Below are 13,064 nucleotides of genomic sequence, written 5' to 3'. Positions count from 1 at the left end.
TCCTATTTGGAGAGACAGAGGGCGAAACAAACAAACCTTACCTCTGAACTCCAGATCAAGCAAGGTTATTTGAATTTGACTTTTATCACAGAAAGATGAAACTCAAGATAGGAACATGGACACTAGAGTATCTTTCAGAAAATCTGGGCAGAATTTCTAGAAAGCTTTTTTGTGGTTTGGAATAAAACTTAGCCAAGTTTTGAGCATTACTGAGGCCAGCCTGCATCCTGGGAGTGGAAAACAAACAGTACTTTCAGAATGATGAACCACTGCTAGGAAAGGTTCCTGTAAGGGAAAGCACCATCAGACTATAAGTTTTTTCTGTGCAGTTCACACTAGATTCAAAAAGCTGAAGGAATCCATTTTGTAGGAAGCTGCAAGAACAAAGTGAGGGCTTTAAGCAAATAAATGTCAGATTCTTTTTAAATATTCCTTAATGTGCTCCAGTTACGCTGGACTCCTACATGATAACCTTTCAGCCTACAGATTTTACTTTTTCATTACTTCTCATAGGCTCTTAGAAATAGGCTGTGGATTTGGAAGGAAAACACTATTTAAGATCAAAAAATACCACAAACAAATCTAACAAACTCTTATTTCCCGATGAAACAAATCATCCCACAGCACAAACACAAGAGGAGGCACAAAGTTTCAGGAAGTTGTTCTTAAAACTGGGGAGTCTGCTGGGGTGTTTAACAAAGTAACTCAATAGAGCTGAGGTTTCACCCTTGTGCATATAAATTTTATGTAAAACACTAACCAGTAAAGAACTTTTAGAAAAGGGTATCAATCCCCAAAACAGGATGACATTTATAATTAAAATATCGCTAGCACATAGACATCATTTTTGCCCTAGCAGACTTTTCCTGCGTCATTTTAGAATGTCATTCATGTGTTTTAATACACTTTTCTGGGAAAAATGATTTGGGGATGAAAGAACAATACAATTATAATTTTAAGACAGTTTCATGACATCAGCCATTTCTGTCTATCAGGTTTCTGATCTCATGGGCTACACATCCAGCTGTTCGCAGCTGGGACGACCTCTCAAACCATCAGAACTAGTCCCTGCTAGATAATGATCTGTCTTTGAGTCCAGCCGAACAAAAGCCATGAACTGCTAGAGAACAGCATCAGAGCAGATCTGGCACTGAATGACTGGGTTTAGCGAGGATTTTCTGACAGAGACTTCGAGAGTCTGCTGGGCTGGTCGCGCAGAGGCCAGACTCAGGCAGCAGGAGGGATTCCCAGCCCGCTTGTGGAACCACCCAGGGCTTGAACAAGCTGTATACACGTCCGTGCCTTGACTTCTCTGCCTAGAAAAGAGGGCTGACAAGAGCATGTCTGACTCGGTAGGAAGTAAATTCTAATCCACAGAAACACGCAGGAGGGATTGCCCATAACTCTTCCCTTCCAAATAACAGGTGATAAAAAAAAATGCAGTAATTATTTCAAGCAGCCTTAAAAATAACAAGAAACTATCTTTCCATATCTTGTCTTTTCTTTGGGCAGCAGATGATTTCTCTGACTGACTGCTCTCTCTTAACATGTTTTCTACCCTAGTCAGTGATCCCTTCATTACTAAGTCAATTTGCAGTTTTAAATGAAAGACCTTAAAAACACATTATGGGGAGGAAAAAAAAAAGTACAGAAATGAAATCACTCTAACAACAAATCAGTTCAGATAACATCTTTAATATGGCCTTGATTTTGCAAATCACTTATGCATATATTTAACTTTAAATCCCCAAATTATCATATTAAAGCCAATGAGATCTTTACTTGCAGAAGCACTCTAGCAGATTAAGGGATTTATTGCAATTTGCATAGGCCTCTTCATTTTTTAACAAATCAAATCTAGTATCTATATGTATAAAAAGAAAGAATGAAAGAAAGAAACACTCCATATGTAGCATTTGTGCCTAACATCAACCTCCATGTAAAAAAAAAAAAATAATCCACAGACAGAAGAAAAGCATTGTGGTTGACTACATGGTTTGGAGACAAATATCCTACCACTACTAGCAGTCAAATTAAGGGGCCAACATTTCCCACAGCCACACACACTGGATTTAAAAGCACAGAGTGAAGCAGGTGTTTCCCAGGTGACTTTCACCCCTGGTGGAGGCAGTGCTCCCACACCAATGTCTGCTATTTATTTACTAGAGCACTGCAATTCATGGCAGTATTGAATTATGCAGTCGAGTTCAATTTGACATTCAGTATCAAATTACATCTTCGCTTCTATCATTTCTTCACTTCCATCTCCTAATCAGCACTCTTCGAGCTTATATTTATACATTTGATTACCTGCTCCCAAAGGGACCACTATGGCATTCACCATTTCAGCCTCACTCTTCTGATTTCTGCCTATTACTCCTCACTTGTTCTTGATGTCTTTGCCTCAGAATTAAATATGCCTCCTAATATTTGTGTCAGTGTATTTCAGCAGATCTCCCTTGAAAACTGCAAACGATGCTCAGCACTGAACCACTTGAGAGCTTTACTCACTTATCCCCACTAACTGTCAGATTTGAAGGCTTTGATTCAAGGTTTTCATATTTGGCCAACTTCTCTTTCGTACAAAATGATTTGTGCAGTGTCTTCCTTCTCAGAAAAGAGGAAGCCTCTTTTTGCTTTCTCAAAACCTCAACCCATGAGAGATGATTCTCCATGAATAATGCAGGACTGTTAAAAACGCTGAATTGCCACTTAAGAGGACAATAGTTTTCCCATAAGGATCACTTTCATAGGTGAAGGAGAAAATTGTTTTGCTTCCTGGCTACTGAAAGAACTTGCTTTGGATGCATCGTCTAAATTTGCAACAGTTCAGGACACCCTGTAAATGCAAATTGGCTTGTGCATGTGGGTGGTTGCTGGGCTTGTTGTTTTGTTTGTTTTTGTTTTTCCCTTAAATCTTTCAACAGCAAAGCTACCAGAAGTTTCAATTAAAATTGATCCATCTCTCTGGCTTATCTGCTTCTTTCCCCCCTCCCCCCCCCCCCCCCCCCCCCCCCCCCCGCTTGCAGACAGGAAACAGATACTGTAGCAGTTAATTGTAAAATCTTACTCTATTAGACAGATCATAGAACATGCATGGCAACTCAGTCAGTTTTATTACTCCATCTTAGGTTACCCACTTCTATCGTTCAGAGCTATTTATAGCTGATTTTTTCATGGCAGAAGTTTGAAATTTCAGTAGTAAGCTGCACAGAAACGGATCCATCTCTGACAGCATGCATCCTTCTCAGCACCAAGATTAAAGATGTTTTGATGCCTAAAATATGCCTTGGAATTTTCTCAGCAGAAAGATTTCAGCAAGGGGAGTATGCAAGCAGCACAAAGCCCAATTGCCTGGGAGAAAAAGTGGAATTCTGAGGTTATATGCCCATTTGATATATAATCTCTCAAACAAGGAGCAATAGCAATCACGGAGGTGAAGCATGTCATACCACCTCCTCCAGCGCTCCCCATTTGTACCCAAAGAGGACATGAACTTCCTTATCAAACCTTAACGGTGCAGAAATTTCCCTGACTACAGCAGTCTACAGCACATTTTAATTTATTGCATTTAGGGCTATAAAACCACGTTTTACTACTGAAACTAATCGTGTCTGACACTTCCATCACATTAACACACATTAGGCGCCATGACCTTTGGACAATCAAGGAAGACCTAATTTAATAATTTAGAGACAGTGTGGGGCCTGAGTAGGTCCCAAAGGGGAAAGAAATGCAGTATGAAAAATGACGCTATTTCACTAGTGGGGATATTTGCTTACTAAATCTGCCAGACGAACTTTGGCAGCTACTTTACTGAAACATCTATGGGTCACATGCTGTAACTTGAAGTTCCCAAAGTACAATATATTCCTTATAATGCTGGATGTGTAATGCTCTGTCACATACCTTCTAAGTTCTCTGAAGAACAACCCGATTTTTCTTGCTAGACTCCAGGCTCACAACAGACAAATGTTTCTGAAACAGCAGCTGGAATAGCAAACAGGCCAACAACTGCAATTAAACAAAGGCATCCCTAATTCAGTTGGAGCTCACAGTACAAACTGTAGTAGTAAACTGTAGTAAATAGTGATAAAACAAACACTAACACTTCATATGGGCATTAGTTATTTAATTTCTAGCTATGGTTAGGGAAGGATGGGTAAAAATATGAGATAGAGGGGGATCTAGAAAGAAGAGACATACACTATACAGGGAAATGAAAAAGAAATAGATCAAAAAAGAAGGAACGTGATAGGGTAGTTTCACTGAATGCCACAACTGGATATCACCACTGACAGAATAAACCAACCAAATAATGAAGACGATTAAAATTCTTAAATGCTAAGTGACAGCTGTATATTTATGCAAAGTAACTGTTGCATAGATGTACATGCTACATTGCTGCAATATATTTACGTAAACTCCCACTGATTTCAGAAGATAACCTCCCTCTTGATAAGGCTATAAAATTTTAGATGTAAATTAGTAGAGGGGATCAACACTAAAAATATAATTTATTTTCTCCCCCTTCAGCAAATTTAACACTTCTGAACTCCAGTAAGACAAACATGCCCCAAAAACCTATCCAAAAAGGTAAGACTGCAATTCTCAGGCAGTGCAGCCCGCTATTAATGGTTTTATAAGACCCATTTCATCTGGGATGAAAAGGATAAAAATACACGAGCAGGTAAAACACAGGGCTATTTTAGCTTCTGATTGAACCTTTATGGACTTAATGAATCACGGACATCTTGATAAATACATAGCTTGAGAATGGCAACTTCTTGATACAAGATGTAATGTACCATACGGAATGTTGCACAGCACACACAGCCAGATAAACTTTTTCTCGTCAGAAAGAATTAAGCTTCATTCTAATGCACTAACAAGCACTTATTTACTTTCTGTATCAGCTGCAACATCAAGGCTCCTATAAAGCAATTAGCAGATTGACAGGAAAGCAGTTACAGCCACTTTACAGGCACCAGACAGTATTTATACTTCTGTTTTTTTCACACCTTAAGAAGAGCGTCCTAGTTTTCCCATTTGCCTCTCCACACTTTCACAATTGTGTCATGTTTCTCTCTCTGTAACGCAAGCAGTTTTGTTTTTGACACAGATTTACCATCCTCAACATTTAGTGTACTTTCATGAACAATTTCAGTGCTAGTTAGGCTAGATTTTTTTGCCATTTCCTGTACAGCAACTCAACTCATATTTGCTCGTGGTGTTTACTAAAACAGAGCTGCTAAGAAATCTTCATCTCTAAGAAGTGTTTTGTGGTGCTGTGAAGGGATGCAAGATGCATTGCCTGTCATTCTGCCTCTCAGCCCAGCACAGTCCTGGGTTAGGAGCAATGTGTCCACAGGTGGGTGGATTTGTTCCAAGGCCCCTCCACCTCCACTCTGAGATGCTGGATGCAGACTCTGCCAGTTTCCTCTCTCTCCTTCTCCCTTCGCCCAGTTGTGTGGGTATTATTTGATCATTTATGCACACACTGGTGCTTTACAGAGTGAAGATAATCATAAATTAAGCTTTCTGTTTCATGGGATGCTGTCTGTTCTCTCTCATTTCTCACTGATGTGAAAACCTCTGATAAATTGCGGCTTAATTGCATCTTGACCAATTGGAGATTGGGAGTAGACATGACATTTTTTAACTGCAGGCACAGGGTACTGCTTGCTGTCTCTTTATATGGCTTACACTAGGGCAGATTTACCATGGGACATATGGGAAGCACACACAACTTACTCATTTTTCACATAGCAGGTTCATATGTGCTACGATATGTGCTATGTATGTGCTATGTCACTGCTCAGGCTAGGTACACACGTGATGACACACAAGAGGGTGTGCAGGTAGGAAGTGAATTGTTTCTGCAAGCTTCCCTTGCTGTTTGATGCTTATATACTCACACCATTGGTTTGGACGGTAATGCTACAGAATGATAAAAATACAGATAAAATATCCAACTTCTGCTATAAAAAATTAGTAAAGGTTTAGGTTGAAAAGCCCATTCTTTTGTCCCCCCCCTAAGCATTCACATGCTGATGGGGAGCTGCTGTTCTGCTGGGAATAGAATCATTAATTAAAGTGAAGCATAACTTTTCTGTTTTATAAAATTCCACTGGGAATGCAATTGTTATCCAAAGTGAAACATAAAGTTTTCTGTGATATAAACTTCTGTTTTACAGATCTTCTTCAGTACCTCTGCTCTGGTCTTCCTAATGGACATCTCACATCAAAAAAAAAAAAAAAAAAAAAGGCCACAACAACCCACAATAACCATATGTACATGTTCTTCTTTGCTCTTCCCTCTCAGAAGCACTTCTTTTAATTTTTACATCTAAGAACTCAAATCATCTTTACTGATCAAAAATATGTAATTTAATCAGTCTTAAACCTCAAACCTACTTTGGGCCCAATTTGAGAAAGCACATTAACATGCTAAAATCTGTCAAAAACAATACTCCCTTTTCAGCTGGTTGCTGAACCTAGTTGCTTTGCTTTTAATGAGGTAACACAATGTTAACATTCTTTCAAAAAAGGATGTAGTAAAATTCAAAAAAAAGCCTTATCGCTTGACGTTGCCTACTTGCTATTAAATGATCATTATTATAGAGAAGGCAAAGCACCTATCTGGCAGTGTCCATTTGATTGGAACTGTTTGCTTCTGTTTTGCTTTCACATCTCTTTTCTGTTTTGGGACTTTTCTGTTTATCTCATGGGACATGGTGACACAGAGTGTACAGCTTGACTCTGTGCAAAGTGCTTTTTGCTGCACAAGTACTCCCTGTCCTTGAATACTTGGGGATTAATAAATGTGACTTTTTTTTTTTTTCATTCTGCTAAAATTACAGGGCTTGCCAGGACCAAAACCACTTTTCATATATTTCAGCAAAGAGTCTCTGTTTACCTCAGGCAGAAAATTATCAATATAAAATCATTACTGTTGGAGGGAAAAGAGGGAAAAAATTATAGGCTAAAATTCTTGAAACATACCTCTCTATCTTGAAGCGAAAATCTCATTCATAATTTAGACAACCAACTGAATAGAATGGCATCCTTCCTTGAAATGATTTTCACATGCTCTACTGCCTTACCTGCTTTTGATGTGATAATTAAGCTTAAAAGTGCTTACTACCCACCTTGAAAACAATGAGGGAAACTTTGGTCCTGCATATATTATATGGAACAATTTGGAAAGAAGACGAAAAAGGAACGTGACATTTGGGACCATTTTATATATTGGTAGTAGCAGATAAAAATATCTCAAGAATTTTTTTCATGTAGAATTGTGCAACATGAACTCTGACTTGCAATTTACAATCTGCAGCTACGTTCACCAAGCACTAATTAACTGGCCTCTAAAAATGCTGATATCAAGCATTTGGGGGGTAGGAGGGAGGTAGGAGGAAGGAAGAAAAACTTTGGAGACCAAACCAGTTCCATAAGTTTATCATTTTGGATTATTGCTTGAGATTTCATACAGCTAAAAATAGTCTAAAAGCACTACTGTCCTGCACTGCTATCCAGTTCTTACCATGGAAAGGCATCTTGTCTTGAAAAGATGCCAGCCAGCAAAAATTCCTGAGAAGCCACATAAGAAAAATAAATAAATAAATAAAAAGCAAATGGCACTATGTTTTTCCTCTATACCCCTCATAAATACTTCTGTCTTTTGGGAGTCCTAGGAAGACAGTCCCTGCAAGACACTGTGCACCTTGAGCATATGAAGTATTCTCAGAATTTCCTCCCTGTTGGTATACACAGATGCATATTCTCTTCCTCTTTCTTCACTATCTGTGAATCTGGGACAGAAATTCCTGCTGTATCTTCACTATAGAGAGATTATAGCCAGTAACAGCACCAGATGAGATGTACTACAGATGCTGTTCCTAACCTCCACGGCCACTACCAAAAGCCAAATTTTGGTCTTTATCGCTTGTAACCTTTCATACCAGCAACACAGAAGCAGGAATGTCTTAGGCCACTTGCAAGTGTCACTCTCATACAAACAATTTATTTAAGAATATTCTTCACAGAGATGCTCCATAAAAAACAAAAAATCATTGTGATTAAGTGACATTTTTCCACAGAATTTCAAGTATCAAAGTGCTTCTGCTTCACAGGCCAATCCACTTACTACCTCATCGAATACAACTCAGTAACTTCACCGATAACGCATCGGACCAGCATTTGTATGCTCTTTTGCAACGTGAAGACAGATGACAAGGAGAAACAAGTCTTCGATATTACCCTCCAAGGAATACTTGAAAAAATGCCCAAATAAATTTTATTCCAATGCCTTCTTTACTTTACCTGTGGCAATAGGAAATCAAACAATCAACTTACTGTTCAGAATCACAAACAGTATTTCACTTCATTTGTTTCAAATCTTAGGATTGTATTCATGGTTCTTCCTTAAAAAATGACCAGAGTAATTTGTTTGCATGAGAATCTTAGCTTCCACCATAAAACAAACAAAAAACTGTAGTGCTATGGAGAAAATCTGGAAAATTTAAAACCTTCATGATTCAAAACCCAAAATGTAAAAAGGAAATGAAGTTTAGATTAGTTTTATAAACAGCTAGCCTTCTGAGCTTACCTCATCAGATTTTGGTTTTAGTTGTTGAAAACACTTCTATCGACTTACCAAACTTCTTTAGAGCAAAATAACAGCAAGAGTGAAAGATATTTTTCAAAGATAAGGATACGTATCTACTAATAAACTCTGTTCCTTCACGGTCTTCAAATGCATCTTTCACATCAAATCAAGTTCCTATACATATGTATTTCTATTTCTTTTGAATTTTAGGCACTGATACACACTATGGTCTTGTGATATGGATAGTAATGAGAATTCTTCACAGAGCATTATCAAGCTTTGACACCAGAGAGCTGGATACACAGCATTCACAACAGAAATAAAACATCCTCCCAGAACTTTTGCCACAAAGATGCTATTACATTTTCCAAACTCGGACTTCATTTTTCCTAAGGCAAAAATTTGTATATAGCTGTCTTGCAACACAGAAATGTTGTATTTTTTTTTTAAATGATTTATTGCAAGAATGTAGCAAAAGAATAAAATCTATGTAAGTATAAATATTTTGATTTTCTTCCCCACCATGAAAAACACCCCAGGAAAGGAAGAGTGTTATGCCCACACTTCTCGGGAAACAGGGATAAAGAAGTGTCCGTCATGCACTAAGTATGCTTGTTGCTTCCTTAATTCTGCAGTAGCATGACTGAGTCAGGTCTGTGTGAAAATGGGGAATTCCTCTCACCCTGGGAGGGATTTCTTCAAAAGTTTCAAACAAAACTTGAGGCTAAAGAAAAAAAAACCTTTCTCCATGAAAGAAATCCCATGGGATTGCCTGATCTGTATTCCACTGCCCTTTATTAAACACAACATTAGCTCTCATCAAATCTGTGTTCATTATTAAGAACAGAAAAACCATACTGAGACATTTTAATCCTACTAAAGGGTGGAAAAGACATGGCTATACTAGAGACAGAAGAAGTTGTTCTGTCAAGCAGAGAGATGTCTGTTAAAACCAGGGCTCCAAAGAAACTAGCAATGACAAACTGCACAAGTACCTTTGCAGGTCAGAATGAGCGAAGCCTGCTAGGAATGTTTGGTGCTGAGAGCATTGCAGTAAAATACTTCTTCATAGGCAGAGTACATAGCAAATGGACAAAACAGAAGAAAAGATAGGAGTCTGACGGTTTTACTAAATCTAGCAAGTTTTTATGGAATGAACCAGAAGCGCATGAAATTCAGCAGCTTGAGACAAAGCTGAGGCTTGCCATGTATGGAAAAGGTTGCCTGAGAAACCATGACTGGTGTCACAGGGTCTACAGGATGAAACCCTTTTTCTTTAAAGCTCTTTTTCTGTTGATCCCGTACCACCCCAGGGATGTTTCATTGTGGCAGGCTTCTGAGCTGCTCACACCACTTCTTATCAGGTACGGTCATAGAGCAAACGTCTCTGGATTTCACTCAACTAATAATGTTTTGTGTATATATGCAATCATGTAGACAGCAAACAAAATCATTTTTTTTAACGACTAAGCAACATAATGGGTGCACAAAGTGTATTTCCAAGAAAATATTGTATGCTACAAATCACCAAAGCTGTAACTGCAGATGTGATTAGTTGTTGGTACATGACAAAAATTAGATTCCAGATGTGAAATCCTGGAATCAAAGTCAGCTGTACTGCTAACTCCTCCCCATTTCTTACAGCCCTCCTCAGATCCTCCCCCATTATTTCTGCCTTTGTTATTTTTGATTTGATATGCAGAAGAGTTCCATGGACTCCCTTAAAATAATTACACTTTCTTCTTCTGCATTACCTTATTTTTGGTAGGTTTCCAAGATGCTTTTTCCAGGCACTCTACCACTTATCAACACTTCAGAGAGAGAAATGAAAGGAAAAGAAGATACAGGAGGAAAAATATTTCCTTTCAGCAGAGATTTGAAGTGACAGTTGAAGGCAGAGCAGGCTGTCCCAGGAGCTCTCTAGAGAACCCCTGGGGGTGGTGAAGGGGCAGGGGCCATGCCAGTACCAGGTGAGCCCAATCAGGAAGGACAGTTTTCTTTGTCTCCAGGTAAGGCTTTGCTGCAGCACTGCCGCTACTGTGAATGCACTGCTAACCCTGACATATTCATATCATCCCATTTATCCCATGTAGCCAGAGGAGCATGAAGCTCACAGTAATTTGCTGAACGTTCGTTCAGTTTCTCAAGTGGGTTTTATCGCCAACAACATGCCTGAACTATTGCCTCTTCCCAACCAAACCAGTTTAAAGCTGGATCCACTCCGCTGCAGTCACCGCAGTTTGGACAAGCCCTTAGAAATCCCACTGTGCAGAGCATGTGGAATACATCAGGGCTCTTTGTCAAGTCACATATTTCTGCTCTCATAAGCAGCAGCTTTGGCCTAAGGTATGTCCTAGAAGCGTAACTATTTCCAGTGAAATAAATCTACTACAAAGTGCTACAAATTAAAAGAAAAGTTTGGAGATCATATCAAACCGAGCAATTTCATTGGCCTTCCCGTCCTTTAGCAGTTGAAAAATAAGCAAGGAGCCAGAGAGTTACATCTGCATATCCCCAAAATACAAAAAATACATCAACATAAGAGCTAACTGGAAGTTTTTCAGCTGAACATTATTATTATTATTATTATTATTTTAAATCAGAATGCGTCAGTTTGCTGAAACCTTAAACTTTTAATGAGAAAACATCAATTTCTGGCAAAAAATGTTCATGGGAGAAACTTCTCATGCCCCAGCTCCTGGGAGCTTGCACTGTGGTTTACTGAGTTGCTTTCACACTCCAAGTATTTCTGTAGCTGGAACTCCTAGAAACGCCAAAGGCCTTCACTAGGAAGCTTGCAGGCTCTTTCCTAGGAAAGCAGGAGATTTGTGGGATACTCTGAAGGCACCTGGAAGTACACAATCTTTTTTTGATTCTGAACTGTTGTTCTACTTACAAGACCATGGAATATTTTGAGAGAAAAAAAAAATTCCTTCTACATTTTCCCATACCATTTGAACAGTTTAATTTCTACCAATTGAACCTAATATTGCAGTAAAGTTAATTAGAGTCTAAAATCTGAAATGCCGGTTTTCATTGGCCTTAAAAACCCTTATGTTAAATTATGTTGAACGCAACAAAACACATAAGCACTTCAAGATCTGGCATGCTTAATACGAGTGTTATAGAGGGATTGCATAATGAATCTGTAAGAACAATTCTAAAAGTTTATTTCATGTTTCACAACACCAAGAAATCAAAAGCACCACCAAAAGAGCTGTTACTATGAAGTCTGCCTGAAAAATGCTTCCACCAAAGAGTATGCTTAGTGCCCATGCCCAAAAGAAGGTGATTTGCCTGTCTCAGCACTAATTTCAAAGAAGAAATTTGCAAATGCAGATCCCAAAGAGCCTTTGTGATCAGGGGAAGGTCAGCACCGTTTATTGAAAGTTCTGTATTTTTGTATTGGCGCAAGAAGTACTCTTGGACTTGAAGTAGTTTAAGTGAATCTCGGCTTAAGACACAGAGTCCAGGCTTAATTTATTACAAATTCTCATGAGAAGGGCTTTTATGAGATAAACAGCCATTTGAAATGTTTTTCAGCTGGAATACACACCCTCTAGTTTCCTTTACTTTTCAGTTCACATATGTGGTTTTGTTTGTTTTGGTGCTACATATAATGCAACTTTCCCAGAGCTTGCTTCCTAAAGTAATCACGAATGCTGGCAGCCCAAGTGACAGAGCAGACAGCGCTCACTCTCCCCTCCTCTCAAAACAAAGCAAGAAACCAAAAAAACCCACCAGCTGATGTGGTACAAACTTAGGTTTTAAGACATTGCGAACCATTCCTGCATCTGATACTTTAATGGAAAATTTTAACAACCTGCTTTTACTGGACCCTGCTAGTAATGTTTTACCTAGCATATACGTGTGAATTACCACAATAGGTGGCAAAACTATGAAACCTACAGATGAAAGCAGTATCCTCAAGGGAAGAGACCTTCCTCATCAGACCCACTATAGCACGTATGTATGTGCAAGCACGTTTGCTAGAGACCCTATTAATTAGCCCTGCCTGAGGGCAGCAAATGGATGCTTTTCTGGGAGGATCAGGTTTGCTTTTGGACGTTCAGTTCTTAGTAGCAAGTCCTAAGACTGCTCTGCTGTTTTATGGACTCACATCTGTTCATGTTCCACACTAAGAAAAATGATCTAGAAAGGCACTCTAACCAAAGACATTTAACAATATGTAAAAGCATTAAGTTCATCGCACTAATTCACTAACATCCATTCCAAATACTATTGTGCAGTTATTTCGTGTTGTCGCCAAAGCCAGTGAGTAGCCAGTCAGCGCCACAGCAGCTGTTACAAAAATCACGACAAAAAAGAGGCTAGCCCACACTGCACCTCAGAGGCAGGGTGTGTGGGGAACACACAGACACACAATTCATTCAGATGAAGGAAACATGAGCAAAAGCACATATAGATGTGACTTTTAATTCAGAAAATTATC

At 38.9% G+C, this 13,064-nt stretch overlaps 1 long non-coding RNA gene across 2 annotated transcripts in view; it reads right to left on the bottom strand.

The window, feature by feature from the left end:
* Nucleotides 1–158: 158 nt before the first annotated feature.
* LOC121072842 overlaps nucleotides 159–13,064 on the bottom strand; it is a 214,451-nt gene continuing 201,545 nt past the window's right edge. The window contains exons 2-4 of one of the 2 annotated variants that reach the window (XR_005821411.1): nucleotides 8,153–8,325; nucleotides 3,910–4,014; nucleotides 159–1,316 (exon numbers count right to left, since the gene is read on the bottom strand). This is a non-coding gene — a long non-coding RNA (uncharacterized LOC121072842). The remainder of the gene's footprint in view (nucleotides 1,317–3,909; nucleotides 4,015–8,152; nucleotides 8,326–13,064) is intronic. The other variant, XR_005821410.1, reaches the window with a different exon arrangement.

Source organism: Cygnus olor, chromosome 7 (assembly GCF_009769625.2).
Source record: "Cygnus olor isolate bCygOlo1 chromosome 7, bCygOlo1.pri.v2, whole genome shotgun sequence".
In the NCBI taxonomy this organism is placed as follows: Eukaryota; Metazoa; Chordata; class Aves; order Anseriformes; family Anatidae; genus Cygnus; species Cygnus olor.
The sequence above is the reverse complement of the archived record's forward strand: the minus strand, read 5'-3'. Positions and strand labels throughout refer to the sequence as shown.